Source organism: Canis lupus, chromosome 9 (assembly GCF_011100685.1).
Source record: "Canis lupus familiaris isolate Mischka breed German Shepherd chromosome 9, alternate assembly UU_Cfam_GSD_1.0, whole genome shotgun sequence".
Taxonomy (NCBI): domain Eukaryota; kingdom Metazoa; phylum Chordata; class Mammalia; order Carnivora; family Canidae; genus Canis; species Canis lupus.
In genome coordinates this window covers 10621590-10644002 of record NC_049230.1, presented here as the reverse complement: position 1 = coordinate 10644002, position 22413 = coordinate 10621590, and the positions used below count along the sequence as shown (strand labels likewise).

At 38.1% G+C, this 22413-nt stretch overlaps 1 long non-coding RNA gene across 11 annotated transcripts in view; it reads left to right on the top strand.

Moving 5' to 3' along the window:
- The window catches only part of LOC106559255, a 123198-nt gene that overhangs the window by 22363 nt on the left and 78422 nt on the right, over nucleotides 1–22413 (top strand). For 10 of the 11 annotated variants that reach the window (XR_005364259.1, XR_005364260.1, XR_005364258.1 and 7 more), the window contains exon 4: nucleotides 16833–17012. The exons of the other annotated variant lie outside the window; for it this stretch is intronic. This is a non-coding gene — a long non-coding RNA (uncharacterized LOC106559255). The remainder of the gene's footprint in view (nucleotides 1–16832; nucleotides 17013–22413) is intronic. 11 annotated transcript variants of the gene reach the window in all.

Here is a 22413-nt window from a genome sequence, read left to right as displayed (position 1 = left end):
TGTGTACTACTCTGTTTCTAGGACACAAGGTGATATCACCTCATCTTTTCATTCTCTTAGAACATCCTCAATGACCCGGCTGTTTCCTCAGTCCATTTAGTTCATTACAGCTGCCTTCTCTTTTGGAACCTGGTGCAGTTCCCTGAGGAAACTGAGAGTTCATTGAGGGATATCATCCTGTGTCTCATTTGAAATGACTCTTCCCTTCTGATTTTATTAAAAGCCCTATAGCAAGTGTGTATTAGTCCTAGCTATACATTAGAATCACTTGGGAGCTTTAAAAAATTGGTGGCAGGAACAGAACAACTGAATTAAAATTTCTGGAAATAGACTAGTTCTTTAACAAATCCAAGTCATTCTTGTAGCCATGATTGAGAACCATTGTCCCACACCTAGCTTATATATGCCAGCACACCCTTCTGGTAGACTGCTGCCTCATCCATTATTTGACTGTGTGTGTGTGTGTGTGTGTGTGTGTGTGTGAAAGAGAGAGAGAGATAGAGACAGAGACAGAAAGAGAAAGAGATAATTTGCTAAGATTTACACCCTTTGAGGTATATCCAGTCATTTTGCAAATGCATAAAATTCAGATTGGGTAGCTCCTGTGCCCACGGGCACACTCACCATGAGGGAATTTGCACAATGTGTGAGGTTTCCTTTAGAATCACATTCTGTGACCCTCTCACAGTCACTATGAAGTTCCAGAAAAATTAAATGCTAGAAACAATGACAGTCAACCAGCTGCCTTCTATTCTTCATTTTTAAAGCAATTTAGTCAACTTGAGAAAGTCACTTTATATTTACTTTTTTTCCCCTCCAGCAAAATAGCAATAAAAGTAAAATTATTGTGGTGTCTGGGTGGCTCAGTTGGTTTCAGCTCAGATCATCTCAGGGTCATGAGATCCAACCCCATGTCAGATTCCAAGCTGTGGGTGGAGCCTGCTTAACATTCTTTCTCTCTCTGTCTCCCTCTTCCTCTGCCCCTCCCCTGCTTGTGCTCTTTCTCGAAAAAACTAGTTAAATTTTAAAAAGGTAAAACTATTGTCTTGATTTCCATGTATGGATATATGGATATGGAAAATGTATATATGGAAATGGAAATGGATATGGAAATATATATTGTATATGTATATATTGTGTATATATATATATCAGTGGATAGATATCCTACATAGCTACATATATTCATCTATATTTACACCTACATCTATATATACTTGTATATTTAGATCTCTATAAAACCATTTTAGTATTCATTATAGTATCAATATAAACATTTATAAGCCAAAGTAGCAGAAATATAATAAAAGTTACAAAAGAAATATTCTGGTAAAATGTTGACCTGAGTTCAAATAACATACTTGATAATATACTGACTGATATATATTAGAAAAGAAAAATCTATGTAAAGCAACATAATACATTGGCACTCAATATGTTAGCAAATGAGTATTAGAATCATATTTCTTGAGCTTAGCAATTACATCAGAAATATATTTATTGAGAATCAGCTGGATTTCCTGGCCATAAGAAAGCAAAGAAAGAAAGACTCTGCAGGTCCTCCCTCTGCTAGAGAGAAAAATGAAACAAAGAAACATAAGAAAGTAGATTTCTCATCAGAAACCATAAAAAGGTAGAAGATAATGAAGTTGCATCTTTATAGTCCTGAGTTAAGGTTTTACCAAGTTAAGGTTATACTCTACGTATAGGAATAGGAATGCCAGTAAGCATGTGTCTTCATTCTAAGGACATGGAAATCAGAAGTTAATTTGGTTTGGTTTAATTTAGAGAGAGTCATTGTTTTTCAGCTCGCTTACCTTTACTTTTCTTATGCAAAATATAGAAAAATGAAATGGACTTTGAAATTGTATCACCTGAATTTATAACCCAAATCCACTATGTACTATTTCAGAGCAACTACTTAAACTTTCTGGTCTTTAGTTTCTCCTTGAGGGTGATAGCTTGAAGGACTGTTAAAAGTGTTGAATTATATTAAATACAGTGCATAGGAAACCTAGCACAATACTGGGTCACACTCACTTCTTAATATGCATTAATCCTATTACTTATGCCTTAGTCCTTAAGCAGTGTCCTTAGTTTATTATTCAAAGGTGTTCATGTGTGGACAAAGAGAATATGAATTTCAAATTGCAAGCATTTATCCTAGAATCTTGGAGAGAGTTTGAATAGCAAAAGTCAAGCCCAACCCCTGAAAATGGAGAATTATGGTGGAATTGAGAAAGCGCTAATGAGAAATGTGTGGCAGCATAATGAAGACTGGGAATGAATTTGAATTGGTACCTCTTAAAATAAGTATTTACTGTAAGGATAATATCATGGTATATTTAAATAAAACTACATTTATAGGTCCTTATCATTTTCAAATGTATTCATAACAATTACCTCATTGAATCCTCCCAATACTCTTAAGATAAAAATTAGTATTCTTAGTTTACGGATGGAAAAGCTGATTGTTAGGGATGTTAATTCAGGTGCCCAAATCACACATTCTATAGATTGTCAAGAACAAACACAACAGATATTAAAATGAATATTTGATTATTGGATGTCCTTTTAATGAAATGTTAGATATTTAGTATGGAAATCTGAGCCTCTTATTGACAGCCATTTTATAATTCTCTAAGTTGTAGAAGACAGAGGAGAACACCAATGCTTCTTATCTGCTGAGATGCAAATGAGTTTTGTCTGGTGGATTTGCAATTGATTTCCAAACTGTGAAAAGATGACTCAGGTTTCACTTTTTTTTTTAAGATTTTATTTATTTATTTATTTATTTATTTATTTATTTATTTATTTATTTTAGAGAGATAGAGAAGAACATGAGGAAGGGGAGGAATGGAGGGAGAGGGACAAGCAGACTCCATGCTGAGTGTTGATCCCCACATGGGGCTTGATCCCACAGCCCTGAGATCATGGCCTGAGCTGAAATTAAGTGTCTGAGGCTAAACTGACTGATTCACCCAGGTGCCCCTCAAATATTACATTTTATTCCTGATGGATATTGACCCATTTTGCATCATATTAGCAAATTTATTTCAGCATTTCTGATTGCCTTTGTATCTGTGTTGTGACTTTTCTTTTGAACTGATTTTAACATCTTATAGGTTTCCTTATTAATTAATTAGTTAAATAAGACAAAAATTTACATATGCTTATTGTGGATTCATATGAAATTCATAATTTTACCCTTTGAACATCATTTTTTTAATAGACTTGAATTCAGGTCTTCTGCTTCCAATGTTCCAAGGACTATTAATTATGGGAATTCAAAGGAGTTAAATCTTTCTTCTTGTCAATCATCAAATCCACAAAAAAACAGCCAAAACACATTGATCAGATATATTGCACTAAAGGAAAATGATGCTTTGCTTGCAAAACTTATTCAATCACATACACAGGGGCTCAGTGGTTGAGCATCTCCCTTTGGCTCAGGACATGATCTCCTGGGGTCCTGGGATGGAGCCCCACATCAGGCTCCCTGCAGGGAGCCTGCTTCTCCCTCTGCCTATGTCCCTGTCTCTCTCTCTCTCTGTCTGTCTCTCATGAATTAATAAAATCTTTTTTAAAAAAACACACACATACAGTTTGGAAAGAGAAAAAATGATCTTTATTTTTAAATGACATGATTGCATAAGTAGACAATCCATAAGAATCTGCAGATAAAGAATTTGCATTAATAAGCCATTTAGGAAGATCTGTGGATACAATAAATAGAAAATAGAATGAAAATAACATGTATAATTTAATCAATCATATAGAATGCTGAGGAATAAATCTAATGATAGATGTACAAAATATCTACACAGAAAACTGTAAAGCACTAGTGAGAGAACTAAAGAAGATTTAAATAAATACCCATGTATTTAGAAGATCCAATAGTTTATAGATTACAATTCATCCCAAAGTTATCAGTAGATCAAATTGAATCCCTGGAGGTGCTTTCTGGAAACCAGCAAGCTGATTCCAGAACTTTGTTGGAAATACAAAGGGCTAAAATTAGCCAAGAAGGCCTCAAAGAACAACCAAGCTGAGAGATGCAGAATCCCAGATATTAAGATTCATTATAATGCCATAGTATTGATGATTGACATAAAGTAGAGAAATAGAACAGAAGAGTAAGCATAAAAAGGGAATACACATGTATGGTTATTTAATTATAACAAAAGTGAGATCAATGGACAACAAGGATAGTCTTCTCAATAGTGGAGCTAAGTCAGCTAGGTTTCTCTAAGATGCTAAACACATCTTTCCTCTGTCTGCTATCAACTCCTGAAAAGATCACTCTAAAACCTTTGATTAAGGACACTAGGTTTATTAGATTTATGTCAGAGCAAGGTATTTGAGACTTTGGGACTTGGACCCAAGTGGTTAACATTAGATCTTTCAAGGTTGGGAACAGGTTGAGATTAGAACAATCCATGCCATAATAGTTTAGGACGGTGGACAGAGAAAGTCTTAAAATGAGCCTAGAAAAGTAAATTGATGTTTTATAAATGAACTGCTTGCTCAGGTAAGAAATCTATTATATTGACAGGAAAGATACTTTCCTAGATAAGTAAAATATTTGCCTGGAGGAATTTTTTTGTAGGAATTTCTTGGAACAAATAGTTAAGTCATGTCCTAGGTGGTCTCAGTTCTCTCCTGCTCATTAATTATGTGGATGCAGTCATTGTTATACCCCCTACCTCACACCACACACAAAAAATCAATCTAAATGGCAAATTAAATAAAACTTCCAGAAGAAAGCACAGGAAAATATTTTCCTGATCTTTAAGTAGGCAAAGATTTCTTAAATCAGATACAAAAAGCTAATTAGCCATAAAAATGCTAAAAAGTGGATAATTGAGCTACTTTAAATTAAGAACTGCTAACTCATTCAAAATAAACCAGTAAGACAGTGAAAAGGCAGAAAAGCAATAGAAAAAAACAGGTAAAGTATTTGAATAGGAACTTGACAAAGATGATATCAAAATGGTTATTAAAGGTGAGATAGTTATAGCTTGTATCTCAGCAATTCCAATTCTCTAGGTAGAGACCCAGAAGTTGTATATACACAAATTCACCAAAAAAGTACAATGATATCTATTAATAAAAGAGCCTATAAATAAAATTGTATGTCCATACAATGAAGAGTGAATGAGTATGAACAATCCATCATTTCTTTGCAACAATATAGATGACTGTTGCAATCACAATATTAGAAAAAGGAAGCCAAACATAAAGGAGAATAGTGTGTATGAATTAATATAGTCTAATTATATAAAGTTAAAATATAGTCTAATATAGTATAACTCTATATAGTTATAGATTATAAGTTATAGCAATGTTTATCTTTGGCAGTAACTTGAAGGGGGGACATTCAGAGCTTCTGTAATACTAGAAATATTCTATTTTGTAGTCTGAATGCAGATTATGCTTACAGGGTATGTTCATTTTGCAAAAATTCAATAGAATTTGCATTTTCGACTGAATGTACAAGAAGGCTATAAGGAAGAGTGTGAGAAAAAGAGGAAAGGAGGGAGGAAAGTCCAAAGCAGGAGTTACTTTCTAGGGATCTACAATTGAGTGGTTATCATGACATGGAAAGCAATGTGGAAAAAGAAGAGCATAAAGTAATCACCTTTCACAAAAACTAAAAACAAGTTAAAGAATGAGAATGCAAATCTAAAGTGAGTATATAGTCTGTTCTTAGAACTCTCCACTGGAATATTTTTCTTGCTGTCAAGCTTAGTCCTTCATACCTCATTAAAGAAGCACTTATGGCTGGATGGGTGCTATTTCTCTTCACTTGGAGGCAAATTTAGATTTTAATTGACAGCCCAGTGTCCGTTCTCTTTATTTCCCATGTGCAATTAGAAAGAAAGAGCATATGTTCTGAAGTTGAAGCTCAGGAATGGGATGTTTGGAGTTCCTGAAGTCATTCTTCACTCTATGAAACCTAAATTCATTCCACACCCTCCTGACTACACATGTGCAGTGGAACATTTGCTGCAAGGTGGCTCTAACATGGGTTTCAGCTGACATCCTTTCTGCTAGTTCCAGAAATACAAATTAGCCTCTGTTGGCAGAAGATTAGGGACTGCTCTTTTAAGCAGTCTTTCATTCTGTAGTTTTATTTTCCATTCATCTTGCCAAGAGAGTATCTTTTTCCAGAAGTTTCTCCTCTGCTCTCCCTGCCCTCCTCTTCTTTCATTTTAGCTTTTTTTTTTTTTCCCTCTGAGATCCAACTATATCTTCGCTGGAGCTGCTTGCTGTTTCTTATCCTCACATACTCTTTCCCTGCCGATTTCTTTTCATCTCTACCTGTGTGTCTCTGAGGTAAAACTTTTTGGCCAGTGTAGAAGTGTTGATACATTATGTGCAACTCCTGATGTGCATAAATTACCTGTTTTGTTCAATAAAAATTCCACTTAGCAATTAGATTTTCTTGAATCTTGTAAGCTTGAGGTGTAGACTAGCAGACCAACTGTTGTTCTTTACCAAATAATGATTGTTTACACACTGACCATAATGAGAGATTTAGTTTCCTTTAAGCCATAGAAGCAACCATCTTCCCATTCCTCTACCTTTTAAATGTAGTCCTTCCAAGGTTACACTACATTGTATGCCTCTCTTTAGGAAGCCTAATTAAATGCAATCACCCATTACCCAATGTCCATGTGTCTAAACGATGCCCTCTTTGCTTTAGTAGAAGAATAGAGGGGAGCAGTTAGACTACTGACTCTCCAGTCCCATTTCCTTCTTCTGATTCTGCCATAGTAGCTCTTGATTTATCTTGTTTACAACTTTCAAACTTTGGAAGTCTCCTTATTATCAAAGGCCTTGCCACTTACGCACAGGAAGCATGACTGCACAGCACTGGGGTCTGTGGTTAACCTGCACTATTTGGATTTCTCCAGGGAGGGAGGGAAGGACAGCGGTTTGAGCTCCGTGGAAATCCTGCCTGGTGACCTAGAACCCAGGCATTGGTTGAGACCTTTTGTGGTGTTAGCTCACGCCTCTCTAGCTTAAACTTAAAAAACAAAAACAGAAACATTTTTTATGAGTTTTGCTACTAAGGCATATTGCTATTTGCTCCTTTCTTAATACAATGTCTTAAGTGTAACCCTATGCTTGAGCACCAAATAAGCATCTTTATGAAGTCATAGGCAAATTCAGTAACATCCCTCCCCAAATCTTACTTTTACTTCCACTCTGTTGAAAGACAGTAAGGTTTCTATGGGAAGTGAAGAATGACTTCAGGAACTCCAGATGAGTAACATTTGAGAACTTTTCTCTTTCATATTTTACTTCTAGTACCACTTGAACTTTATTCAATTATAAAGTAAGAGAAAGGTTAGATTTTGGTTTTCCTAGCTAGAATGAAAGATTCCAGATTTATAGTCTTTTATATTTTAAATGCTGGCTAATTATCCATTTTTGTTTTTAAACTGGGCAAGACAGTGGCCTAGAAATTCAGGGAACTGCTGAGAATTGAAATTTCAACTCTCTATCACTATTTGTCTGTTAAGGATTTTCTACTCATTCTGGGGGGAGAACCCTTCACTGAGATCATGACACCAAGTATAATAATGTCATTGGTGTTCCATGACATGAAAATGACTTGTAAGAAAAAGATGGTTGTAGTCCATTTTTCAGGGGAGATTTTATTCTTGGATAAAGAGGAAATAGAAGTAGAAAAAGAAGAAGGAGGAGGAAAAGGAGGCATGGGAAGAGGGGAAAAGGAAGAGAAGGAAGAAGATGAAGAGAAAACCTTAATCATACTTACTCTGCTCTAGTGAAAATTAGAATAGTCATCTAGATCTTACCCCTCCCAGAGTGGCTTTGAAAAAACACTGATATAAATAATCATAAAGCCTTTCTTCCAACAGAAAAAAATATTCAAACCTTAAGTAAAAGAAAATAGGTTGAGAATAATTAGTCCATTTAAATGTACCTGCTCAGAGGTAGGCTCTGGTTAGAGAAAGGAGCCCAAGAAAATAACTACTAGATTCAGAGGGGACCATTTCATGCTCAACTATATGACTTCTCTCTTGACTTTCCAGGTTCTCTAACTTCCACCTTCCAAAGGGACAAAAATGTCCACTTAATGGGAACGTAGGAACATATACCTCATTACAATTTTGATTAAGCTTTTACTTCTAATACATTAAAGTTTTCATCAGAGTTATAATGTTAACATTGTCATAATAATATTTTATGTCTAGTGCTCTGACATCACCTAAACACATTTCTACACAGTACATCATTTGAGTCTCAATAATGTCGGGAGGTAGTTAAAGCAGGCACAATTATCTATATTTTACATGTAGAAATGTGAAGTGTCAGATTTTCAGATGTTGTGACTTTTCATCTCCAAGGACACGTATCTCTAAAATGAGAGGCTATGTGTTAGAGTTTTAGCATCTTTCCTGTATACCTTGCTCCAGTATTATTGACTTCAGAAATTTTTAAGCAAAAAATTTTAAATGACTTTTTTCAGATATACACCCCCTCCTCATTTAAAAAATGAAATTCTCTTTGACCAGTTGGTAATCAAGTTCACTTTGTGGCACTAACCAGGAAAAAAGACTGAAAGAAAAAGAATAGCAAAATGTTACCCTCCTTAACCGAATTGATTTAAGACATAACAAGGGAAATGGAAAAAATTGGACTATCCTGACAGATAACTTTGTTTGCCAAACTACAGGCAGATCAGGATTTAAGAAGCTTAGTCTTAAACTCCTGGAAAATAAGAGAATAATTCCAACTGGAAATTTAAAAAAAAAAATGACTTTCAAAAGTAGGACACTACAGATCAGTGAGATGGTACAAAGACAAAAGTTAATAAAAAGACTGTAATTAATCCAACTCTAGGTACACTTACCAATATATCTACAACCCATTTATACGTGTTGGTAAATACTGTTATTGTTAAGGGTACAGAAACATATATGCCCTCAACGCTTTCAAATGGTTTCTTCCAGCTTATGGCTATTAAAACCCACTGAAATCCATGGGGCTACAATATAAACACAGATATATAAACATGCATGCATTAAATGTCTTCAACAGTGACCAAAATGTTAAATCGATTTTATGAGAAGTTGGTTTTCCAGCCACTGAGTGGCTGTAAATGTTAAGTGTTTTTACAGGTTGTTGCTTTCCCAGCTGCTGAGCTGCTTAAATGTTATCACATGCACACACACACACACACACTCGAACACACACACACACACACACACACACACACGCTTTTCCAGCTGTTAAGCTTCTCTGTACATTTTTTATGAAGTTTTTCCTCATTCTTTTACTTGCTAAATCTATTTATATTTTACTCACAAAAGCAAGTGCAAAATTGTCTTGGCATCATCCAACTTTTATTTTTATTGTATTTTTTTTAACTACAAATAAAAATTCCATCCCTGTTTCAGCGCTTTCCAGAAAGTAGGGGCTCTAGTTATAATGAATCCAAGATGAACATTACGAGTTCATCTCAGAATTTAGATACCACAAAAGCACTCTCCTTGTGGTACGTTCAGTGGAAACACTGTTCTTGCGGTGTTTCCATTGGAAATATTGTACTTGTGGTATTTTTCAATGGAAAAACTATTACTGTGGCATTACTGAGTGCTGCAGGAAATGCTGGCTGGAGTCTTGCAATGAATGGCCAAGGGAAAGACAGAGATGCTGACCAAGAGAGTCAAATTAAGGTAGCAACAGATAGAAGCAAGGTGTTAAAAGGGGATGATGATGATATTTTATTTCAGAACCCCAAATTAAGTCCCTGTGGTATTATATATATGAGGACAAGAGGACAATCTTTTAAAATTAGGGGTAGTTTTATATTTTAAAAAAACACCCTAAGATAAAATGGGGGTTAGATGAGACTCATACATGATAGTGCAATAAAAATAACAAAAGAGAACAGATAGTGAAATAATGAGCCATTGCAGAGAAGAGGTTGTGTTTTATGGTTCTATCCTCTTATCTGAGCACAAGCTCTAGAAATAAGTGCTGGGGGGGGCGGGGAGACAATAAGCAAGAGGTAGACGTTCAATGAAAAAAGACAGAAGGGAGGATTTTCTGAAGGATTTTCCCGATCAGGTTTGGAGCTGGCCACTGGGCTGGAGTAAAGCAGCTTAAAGTCATTACCTAGCTCCCAAGGCTTTTCTGGGTCTGGCGTGGGCTTAGAGCTTTACTTTATTGCCTAGCACTCCCCGGCAGGATTCTCTGCTTCTGTTGGGCAGAATTTTCGTCATTTCTCACTTTAGCCTGGCTTCTTTTCACATTTGGTTTCCTGCCTGATAGTCCTCCTTCCTGGGATACCCTTCACTGATAGAAATTTCTCCCGGGCTTTAAGCCAAGATCAACCAACATCCAGCTCATCAGACGAGTCCTTTCTGCCTCTACCAGCCTTCAGGGATAAACCACTTTTTGAAACATTGACTCGGAGGTATTTCTCTACATTTCAGCCTTTAATGGTGTTTTGATGTTTTGTGCCTTATCAGCAATGTTAAGGGTAAGCACCATGCCTTTTATTTCTTTGTGTCCCATGTTACCTACCATGGTTTTCAGCACCGAGTCATTGCTTATGAATTAGTGGCTGCAAACATGAATGTGATCTCTGAATCCTCATTGAATGATCATATTAGTCATGGTAGCACTAGCTGCTATAACAGATATACTCCTGAAATGCAGAGCCTGACCTAGTAACAGCTTATTATTCTTTTCACACTTCTATGTGGGTGTCTCTGGTGGAGTGGCCCTTCTCTAGGTTGTGAATCAGGGACCCAAGCTCCTTCTACCTTGTGGACCATAAGGTCTTCAATATATGGCTTTCAAGGTTGTCCAGGGAGTGGTCTCTATTCCCGGCAGCTGGAAGAGGGAAAAGAGTGAAGGGCTATGTGTGCAAGGTGTCTATAGAATTGACCTGAAAGGGGCATCCAAGACTCCTACTCATATTTTATTTATTGGAGCTTCATCATGTGGTATTATTAGCTGAATTTTACCCCCCACTTCAAATTCATATGCTGAAGTCTTAACCCCCTGTATCTCGTGTATATGGAGATAACTTTTCTTTAAAGAAGCAATTCAGTTAAAATGAGGTCATCAGGGTGGGTTCTAATCCAGTATGACTGGTATCCTTATAAGGAGAGGAAATTTACACATGGACCCATATAGAGTGAAGACCACATGATGACACACAGAGAGAAGCCCAAAGACAGGCCTCAGAAGAAACCAACCCTGCTGACTTCTTGGTCTTGGACTTCTAGCCTCCAGAATTGTGAGAAAAGAAAATTCTGTTATTTAAGCCATCTGGTTTGCAGTACTCAGTTATGACAACCTTAGTAAATTAATACACATGACCACACCTGTTTGCAGGGCATGTTGGAAAATGTAGTCCAGTGGTTTAAGGAAGAAAAGGTAATCGGTTTTGTTGAACACAGAGCAGTTTCTGCCACAGTACTAGAACTTGATGGGATGCTAGGGAGCATCTGCTTCAATTCTCTTTTCTTTTTTAAAAGTCAAGGTAAAGTCCACCAAGTAAACTGAATTGCTCAAGAATCCTCTAGATATTTAATGACTCCCTTCACTAACTACTTCATTGTCATCTATTTAATTAGATCTAAAAATTTGCTGATCACTATTTGCCACCGACATTCCACAACATCTACTAACACCTAATAAATGCCACCCTAGACCAGCAATGTAATTTACTGGGGTAGTACAAAATAAAAAATGTTAAAAAAATTTTTAAATACTTACTTATTAAAAAGAGAGAGAGAGAGAGAGAGAGAAGAGACAGAGGCAGAGACAGAAAAAAATTAGAAAGGAGAGCCTGGGTGGCTTAGTCAGTTAAGCATCCAACTCTTGACTTCAGCTTAGGTCGTGATCTCAGGATTGTGAGATTGAGCCCTGTGTCTAGCTCGATGCTGCATGGAGCCTGCTTGGGATTCTCTCTCTCCTTCTCACTCTGCCCCTACTACTGCCTGCTTTGACCTCCATCCATGCACTCTCTCAAAATTCTTTTCTTTAATTTAAGAAAAAATTTAACAAAAATTTAAGAAAAAATTACTAAGAATTTAAGGCAGGTGGCTCTACCAAAGCAAGCAGAATCCTTCTAACTGTGATCTTTGTGACTGCTTTAGGTTGAGCACCCATGAAGCTGGCCCTGGGGCAATCCACAGTGTCAAGGATACACTCTATCCAAATACTAAGGGTATTTGTGGCCTGAAGTGTTAGAAAGCAGGGAGAAATCTTTAGAGCTAGGACCCCCCCACACACACACACACACTCCATGTTAAATATGATGATGTGTATCCTAAAACATTGATTTGTAAAAGCAGATCTGCTTTCCGTTGCCAAGCTGTTTCTGTTAGAATCTTAGGGAGGAGGTCATGTTGTTTTTATTTTTTTAGTCTGTAGAGATTCAGATGAAATTTATGAGGGTTGAGGCACAGGTAAGATACATTTTCAAATGCCTGCCATGTGATTCAGTTGCCCATCTAAGTTTGGGCACCACAGGTTACAATTTGAAATCTTATGAATCTGTCAATTTGAATCTACTCAATATCCTCAATTTGTCATCCTCCACTTCCCTGGTTTAAGGGAGGATTTTATTTCTAGAAGATATTTCTTTAGATGAGGTTTGAGAATGTTAGTAAAGGCCAGGCCAGAAAAGAAAGGTCTAATAACCATTCTACAAAATTAATTATTTAGGATCTACTTCAGCTGACCTTAACTTCCTTCAGAGATTATCTCCTATGATTTTTATCCAGGAATTATCGTCTTGTTGTTCTATCTGCACTTTGCTCCATCAAAACTATTCTCAGGGAAGAATCTAACAAGTATGTTTATATTAAAACATAAAAAGCACATACAAATTAATGTATCAACTCTTTGCAAAATCTTTTCATTTCAAATGATAAAGAGATTTAGGTCAAAGTAATGAATCTCTAATTGTGGAATTTCAGGCATTGATGAAATTTTAATAGGTCAGTAATAACCAGGGGTATATATCATAGGGTTTTTCATTTGTCCATTCATTGATTCATTTATATTTTCAAGGTGTATTTCATAAAAGTTATTTCATCGTTAAGTAATCCTTACATTTAAGTAAGAAAATGATATTTTTAAGGCAAATATATATGTTAGAAGATTATTAAAAGAAGATATGAAAAGTCTTATAAATATATGAGAGAGAATGCTAGGAAGACCCAGGGGAAGGAATAATCAATTCTGTCTAAAGCCGGCAAAAAAGGAATATCAGTTAGGTGTGGTTTGAACTGAATCCCAGGGCAACAAGTAGACCTTGGATAGGACAGGAATGTCTGCCATTTGCTTAGCATATTTGGGGAAATGACTAGTTTAGTGGTTAAGGGTATGGGCTCTAGAGTCAGATTATTGGATTTTGAATCCCAACTTGATCACCAGCCGTATCACTTTGGACAACGTATGTAACATTTCTGCCCCTTATTTCTTCAATTATGAAATGAAGATTAAAAATAAATAGGCCCTGCTACATGGATTTTATGAGCGGATTAATGGGTCATTGTAGGCAAAGCACATACAGTAGTGCTTGTAACATTAGTACTGAACCTCATTATGCCTCTGCTTATTCTTGGTGAGATGAGGAGAACAGTACAAGCCTCTGGGACTGACCTGAGGACCCATCTGAAGATTACATGCAAAACATTCAGCCAGGGAACTTCAACTACTGTTGTGGACTCCACAAACATCGTTCTTTCGTTGCCTCAAAATACATTAATGCAGATCAACTCTGTATAGATTGCCTTCACCTATACATTGATTAATTTAACTTCATACAGATGAAGATTTGAGTGGTAGATTTATAAGTGAGCATAGAGCATATATTTAGTGGTTTCAGATTTTATAATTAGTTATTTTGTTTTTCCTTTACATGACTAGAATCATACCAAATAATTCAAATTAGGGTGTGTGAATCAGCATGCTATGATTAAAATGCATGTAAATATTTCCTCTCTAATTAACATCCTTTGCAGTTTTTAGCTGAATGATATACTGACGCTTAAAAATGTGATTAACTGCTCTGAGTGAACAGGTGCAAAAAAGTCTACAGTTCTCTTTACTATGCCTTTCTCCAAATTACTTTAACATTATTACTTATGTTCCACTTCACCTAAAATACATTTTTAGGTGGCTTAAAGAGATACATAAAAGAAAACAAAAGCAAAAATAAAATACAAAAGAAAGAGTAGATGAAGGGAAAATAAAAATGGCAAAGCAAGAAAAAGTCAGAGGTTCCATAAATATGTCAAATTTATACAATAAATTTCCAAGTAAGTTAGTCACTCAAAGTATAATATGACTAGAGGTGGACCACAAAGATTGGTTCTGAGCATCCCAGTAAATAGACTAAAAAGGGAGAAATGATCAGGTTTGACATTCATAGGGCTTATTAGATAAAACCTAGTATGCCCCCCAAAATCACATTTTTAAAAAAATTTATTCATTTTTTAGAGAGAGAGAGTGTGTGCACACGTGAGTGGGGGGAGGGGCAGAGGGCAAGAATCTTCAAGAAGACTCCCTGCTGAACGCAGAGCCCTGTGCTGGGCTCCATCCAATGACCCTGAGATCATGACCTGACCCAAAATCAAGATTCAGATGCTCAACCCACAGAGCCACCCAGGCGCCTCTCAAAAAAACACTTTTAACCAGTCTTTTAACATCTTACCATTCCTTGAACTCCTTTTCTGCATGCATCTTTTGAACTTATTTTTAGCTATCTTTATCCATTAGCAAACCATAAGATCCACTAAGAGGACTTAGCGTATTAATTTCTGTATAACAATGTACCTCAAACATGATAGAACTTTCATAAAATGTTTGCACAATGAGTCATTAATGATACCTTAAGACGTATGTCAAAAGAAAGAAGCTTGTTTGAGTGAAATTCCCACTTTCAAAGTAAACTGGGTGGGACAGCAGGAACACTGGTAAACTGTGTTGGGAGAGATGCAAGTTATATGTGGATCTCCCTGTGTGTCTAGAAATAATTACTATGGTGATTTATTATCATAAATCCTTCATATAACAGGATAAGAGTGGCAGTGTTGAAGATAATGGCTTGCCAAGAAAGGAGAAATTATTGAATTCAAATTCCACATTCCGAATATCAATTAACATCTAAATCTCAATAGAATAATAACCTGACTTGACTGAGCAAATGGTCTTCATTTTTTTAAAAACCAATAATTATATATTTTATAAGTTCTCTACTAACACAAGGATCTTTAAGTGTATTTCCAACAATGTATAGAATTCCCTAGCATTTATTATTGTATCCAAAGTTTAGAACTACCTAGTAAAACTGCTGCATTTATAATATTGTAGACAGTATTATTTTGGTCTTTAATTCCCGAACTCTATGTAATGGTTATCAGAGTTGGAGTTACTTTGAGTACTTCATCCAATCTCCTTTTCATTCATCTATCTGCATTCAGAAAGCACTTACTGTGTGCTGACAGTGTGCCAGGCACTGTGGGTGACAAAGAGACATGGTGCCATCATCAATCAAGGAGCTTGTGGTCAAGGAGGACAAAAGGACACTGGTGAATGCATAGTTATAAGGGCCATGGAGTGGTGCGAGGTACACTGGGAACTAAAGGGAGTAAGAGGAGAAGATTTAACTTCTTGGATTGATCTGGGGAAATACAATGGAAGAGGTGGCATTGGATCTGGTCTTAAAGACTATGAAAAGTCTGGATTCTTTTTGAAGAGTACATGTAAACAAAAATGTGGAGGTAAGAAAATGCAAAATTATTGGGAGGATGGAATTTAGGCTAAAGGATCTTAAACTCAAATGAAGAAATTGGGACTTTACCGTGCAGACAGTTGGCAGAGGGAAGGTGGAAAGGAAGAGAGGAGGACATAAAAATCTTGATGGAGAACAAAACCAACATCAATGTAACATGTGAGAATTAACCAGTGGAGGTATCCAGGAAGCTACGTATTCCATCAGTATCTTTAAATATATTCAGCAGAACAATGCCAACCAGAGGTTGAAGCCCATTGTCCATAATAGGCAAAGCACTGAGACGGAAAGTAGATTAGTGTTTGCCAAGAGTGTGTGTGGTGGGGAGGGGGGTGAGGGGAACAGGGAGTGATTGCTAATGGGTATGGGGTTTCCTTTTGTGGTGATGAGAATGTTCTGGCATTATATTGTGCAGATGGTGGCACAACTTTGTCAATATACTAAACACCTCTAAATTGTATGTTTTGAAATGATGAATTTTATGGTATGTGAATTACAGCTCAATTCAAAAAATAATTTTAAGGAAGCCATATATCCACCTTTATTTTTTTAAGATTGTTTATTTACTCATTCATGAGAGAAGCAGAGACATAGGCAGAGGGAGAAGCAGGCTCTTCGCAGGGAGCCTGATGTGGGACTCAATCCCTGACCCAGGGATCAAGCCCTGAGCCAAAGGCAGATGCTCAAATGCTGAGACACCCAGGCATCCCTATCCACCACTATTTTGAAATAGTTCCAACTTAACTTTTTGTATGTATGTAGATTTTTAAAAATTATTTATTTATTTATTCATGAGACATAGGGAGAGGGGCAGAGATATAGATAGAGGGAGAAGCAGGCTCCCTGTGGGGAGCCCGATGTGGGACTCAATTCCAGGACTCCAGGATCATGACCTGAGTTAAAGGCAGATACTCAACCACTGAGCCACCCAGGCACCCCTGCAGATATTGTTTGTTCATCAGTCCTTCCTGTTTTTGCACTACATTTTGCTTCCATATCTCTGACCCTATCCTATATTGTGTGTCCTCTTCAGATTAATCATCCTGTGATTGATCACAGCTTGGACAGTGGCCTGGCTTCAGCTCACCACTGCAGATCTTGTTGACTCAGTGTGAATGATGAGATCTCTGTCCTGACAGGCATGACACTGCCACATGAAGCTCTCCTTAACCTGGCTCCAAGCATCTCAGGCTTAAGCTAGGATGCAGCAGGGGTAAGAATGGAAGATGGGAGGAAAAGGAAAGAAGATCCTGGGTAAAAATGGACAGGAAGTGATTCCAGACTGTATTTCTGGCAGAAAGTCAGAGCAGCAAAAGCGAAATCATATTTTGAGTACCAACTGGCACCGCTTATCATCCAGTTCCTTGGAATTTCTCCTGAAAGGTTATGTATTACGATAAAGTACTTTGCGTGGTACCTGGCATATAGTAAATGTTAGATAAGTTGCAATGATTTTTGCTAGGATTCTGTGTTTGTGTTTTGTTTTTACTTCTTCCCAGGAGACTCTTGATTCCAAGATACTTCATTAATCATTATCATTATCATCTATGAGAGGTAGAAATTAGTATCCTCATTTTACAAATAAACTACCGAAAGATGAGCAACGTTAAATGACTTGCCTTAGGTCATAGTTAATAATAAGTTACTGTGTCTTGGACTGTGATTTTGTACAAAGAACAAAGACTGTTAGCCAGAAGCTGAGAGATCATGGACAATGATAGAACCTAGGAAAGCAACATGGAGAAGAGAATTTTGAGGTAGACATGGAAGCAATGAGAATGCCAGGGAAAGCAAGGTGAACTGAGGAAATCTCTGCAGAAATGAGATGGATAGGAACAAGAGCAAAACCTAGCTTTGGGGACTTGAAACTACAAGACTGAGCCCACAGACTAGCCCAGCAAGTAGGGCAGGTCACCTTCTCCGGATGCCAGTGCTAGAGCTTGGATGGGGGAGGCTGAGAAACTCCTGGAACCTAAGCAATAACGAACAGTGGGGTAGCATAGGGCAAATCCCACAGCAACAGTGTTTCTGGAAGTGTGTTTTTTACCTGTTGCCATTGGACATTGTCTAGACATTGTCATGATGAGGTATGAAGAAGCAGAAAGGCTGTTTGGAATCAAGCTCATCTATCTGTAGGGTGAGGACTCTTCATACACTGAGCTATTGACCTTCACAGAAGAATAGCCTGAAGGCAATGGAGGGTTACCTTAACCCCGTTGCTCGCCAAACAACCACCCACTCTCTTGTCCTTAAAACCAATCTTCCCTTGTGATAAATCTCGGTGTCACATACTCCTTTGATGATTATCATTTATTATATAATCTTATGGATTATCTTTTTATATATCTGTACTATCTACCCAACTTGGCTATCAACTCTTGCCAAGATAGATGTTGACATTATTATTTTCTGAGTTTCTTATGGCTACTGCTTACAACATTGTACCCATTTATCAAATATTTGATTGATTGAATGCTTGCATCAAACACAGAAATGACTCCCCGACATGGGCCAGGTTGGAGCCGATGTGTCAAAATTGGACTCCCTGGGAAGCAGATTTCGATGGAAGTCAGGGGTTAGGATGTTTATTAAGTTTTACCCCTGGGATCTATACCAATAGAGGGAGGAGAGAAGGCAGACTGGATGGAGGGAGAGTGGACTCCCCAAAACAGTCTTTTGGATCCCATAGGACCTCTGGAGCTCTGGTGACCCTCTGGAGTTCTCTCAAGTTGGCTTGATATGGACAGGCCCATACATTTCCTCATCAATCAGTTACTGGATATGGTCCACCTAGGAATGGATTTGGGGTAAGGAAGCTATTTGTAACCGAGGCAATCCTTGAAGGGCTAATGGCTTATGGTCATCAGCTGACAAAACCCTCAGCAGCTGACAAACAACCAGAGTTTCAATGAAGGAGGACTTTTGGGTGGTGCAGCCCAGTGCCCACTCACACAAAGTATCTCCAAGTAGATGGAAGTTTGTGCTTCAAAGGTGGGAGCCCATCCCCCATCCTCCATCCCCCTTCCCCTCCTCCGGTGGCCTGTCTCCTACTTTTCAGTAGCCCTACCCCCCGGTCCCTCACGATATGGTTTTTACTTATGCAGATTTAATAAAAACTTGACCGGTTTAAAACAATAATAATAATGAAAGTGAGAGTTATCCATATCCCCTACTTTGGACAACCTTTCTGAGTCCAAAGACAAGGATATCAGTGCCCACAGCTATATTCATTATTTCCTGGTGGAGTTCAGTTAAATTGAATTTGTTATGGCAGCTTGAGAATTTGCTGTCAGCAACTAGAAAAGAACCAGTCTTTAAACAGTAGAGCACTGCTTGTGCGGTGGCGTTAGGACACTTTTGTAGTAAGCCCCCAAGATGCTGCACAGTCTAAAGAAATACGGACAGAAATGGCATCACCCCCAATTGTGATTTTTTTGCTTTCTTCTTCTATGAGAGCTTTAACAGAGTTCGGGACTAAAAACCCTATAATCCGAGACCCGGGAGAGGGAGAGAGAGGGTCTGCTAGGACCCTTTGCTGGGTTCTCTGGAGGAATCCCCTTCTGCCCAGATGCGACTGGCTTATGTGAAGCCAAAAGTGCTGAGACTTCGCAGTAAAAGCTAATGAAAGGAAACACAGGGTTCCCAGGGCAGGTGCTTGGCACTTCTCCAGGAATAGGTAAAAGGGAAGCGGCAGATGTTCAAGGGAAGGGAGCAAACAGCAGGGACAGAGCGTCCCTCCCTCCCTGGTGGGGATGAGCAGAGCACACCTGCTGCTGTGCGGGCTCCCGCTGCCAAGCAGAGCGGCACAGCTGTGAGACCCTGCTTCTGGCTGCTTCGCCTGTCTTCAGGGATGGAGCCCCTCCCAAGCAAGGAGAGTTCAACTGGGTTCTTTGGCAGCCGAAGTCTACACGGACCCTGCAGGGAGCGGTGGAGAAAAGTGAGTTTGACGTGCTTGGAAATATTTAGATCTGGGATGTAAACTGCAAGGAAAATATTTACTCTGTTTGTTTTAATACCACAGAGGTTTGGATCCAGGGAATCTTCAGAGATGTACAAAAGGCTCCTGCCAAGGCACCAATTTAACAATTTGGTCAGTGACAAAGGGCATCCTGTTTAACTAGTCTGAATTTAAATAGCATGTTTCCAATCAATGTATTAACATGTCTGTCCCGCCTGTTTACAAAGCTGTTTCCTTTAACCCATGAATTTGGGGGTTTGGTTTTTGAATTTGGACGGAATTAAAACACTTTCCTTTGGTAGGAAGTAAGCAAGCAGGTCCAAAATAGCTGAAGGGGGCCAGAGCCTGAGCATCAGCTGTCACTGCAAACTTCCCATAAAAACACGGCCAGATCGACAGATCTACGTGTATCCCCATGCTCGTGGCCCTCGGTGGAAAACCTCTCACATCTAGTTGTCTGGGGCTTGGATATACTGCAGAGTGCTAAAGCACTAGCTAATCCTCTTCTTGGTCTGTGAGTTCTAACCAGGAATTATGACGAAAGGGAAGCCTTTGTGAAGGTGATCCGAAAGTTGCAGATTTTGTCTTTGTCCTTTATGGAGACCTCCTCCATTGGGCCAGAGCATTCAGGACCACGCTGACTTCCCTCTAACTTTCTGTTCATGTGGGCCTACAGCAGAGTGGGAAATACTGCAAAGGGAAGTGTGAAGAAGAACATGTCTGTTGTGTGCACAATACATACGTGTGCACATCTGGGGGAGAAACATAAAAGAAACAAGATTGGCATCAGAGTGCTCCCCACAAGACTGTTAGAGATTGACTGGGACATCTTTCTGCCATCAGATAGCATACCAGGCAGAGAAAATTTTAATCACTTTTCAAATTTCAGAAAGGTAGATTTTGTGATTTATTATAGTTTCCTATTCTGTTATCTACTTGATCCCCCCCCCCCAACACATACACACTTTGGAATTTATCTTTGTTTTTTTGTGGTTTTTTTTTTGTTTGTTTCTTTGGCAATTTTTCTTTGAATTAAAGCCCGTTTGCTTTACTGCCAAGCCAATTCCTCCTGTATAATCAACGTGGAGAATGAACAGCTGCTTCTCAATCATTGGCCACTGTTGTATTCCTAGGCTCCTTTAACAGCTGTGAGACAGAATTCCTATTCAGAATTTTATGACCGTCAACTAAGCAGAGAGACTATTCTCCTCTCTCTCTGGTGATGGAGATTTTGTGCTCCTCTTCCTTTTTAGAACTCTGACCCTTTCTCCATCCTTCCTGACTGTTGTTCCACGTATGTGGGATTTCAACTGCATCTGATGTCTGCTGATGAAACTTTAAGTACTAAAGATCCCCTGGACAGTTTCTCCCCGAGTCAAAAAAGAAAGTTCCCCCACTTCTCCAAACCACTTCACAATTAAGTAGAGAAAGTGTTATAATTCCCAAGTGGTTATTCTGACATAACCACTGTTTGCACTTTTCTTGTTCGTTGCCTATTAGTCATAGGAACCACTACAATGGGAAAGATTCAAACATGTAAAAATTTATATTGACTAATGGGCTAATTTGCATGAGAGCTATTAGAGAAATAAAGGCTCATTTGATACATAGCAGCTTAGAACAAAGAGGGATCTGAAGTTTTGCCTCGCTGATTCCTTTCATTTTGGAGAAAAAAACCCAAGCTAGACTGGTGAAACAATTTTTTTGAGTCTGATAACTAGTCTCTGGTGTAGCTTAGAGCTCAATTCTCCATTTTAGCAGCTTTCTTGCTCTTTAACTAACGGTCATCTGAAATCAGGAAAAGAAACGTTGGAAAGTGACCTAGAAATGCTCCATGTTGTCATTCTGTGGGCCAGAATAATAATTCTCTTTCTAGAGATCTCTTTCTAGATCCCACTAAAATTCATCTGGTAGAGATTTATCCATTAACTATAATACTTTGTTCACCTCTAAAGTTCAAATCTTTCTGGGAGGTATCCACAAATAAAAGCTGTTTAGGCTCTAGGACTTAGTATGCATGAACAATCTGAGAATAGGTTTGGGTAGGGTGATGGAAAGAGATGTGTGAGGAATTTTTTTCAATGTCCTTTAATTCAAACTTAATAATGTAATGTTAGTGACTGTGCATGAGTTTACTATTGGTGCTGTAGCAAATTACCACCAACTTAGTGCCTTAAATCATACAAAGGGATTAGTTTATAAGTCTGTAGGTTAGCAGTCTAAAGTGGGTTTCACTGGGCTAACATCAAGATTTTGTCAGGGCTGTGATCCCTTCTAGAAGCTCTAGGGAAGAATCCATTTCTTTGATTTTTCCCAGATTCTAGAGGCCACCCCTATCCCTTGGTTTGTATCCCTTCTTCCATCCATTTTCAAAACCAGTAACTGGGAGTCATGTTCTAACATGGCATCATTCTGACTGCTTCTTCTCCCCTCTCTTCCACATACAAGGACTCTTGTGATTATATTGGGCCCACCTATGTAATCCAGGATCATCTCCCTGTTTAAGATCAGCTGACAAGTGACCCAAATTCCATCTGCAACCTTAATTTGCCTCTGTCATGTATTCTAACAGATTCAACAGTTCCAGGGATTAGGAAGTAGATGTATTTGCAGGGAATCATCCCTGTTGGAACATGTTTCCAAGTGACTAGTCAGG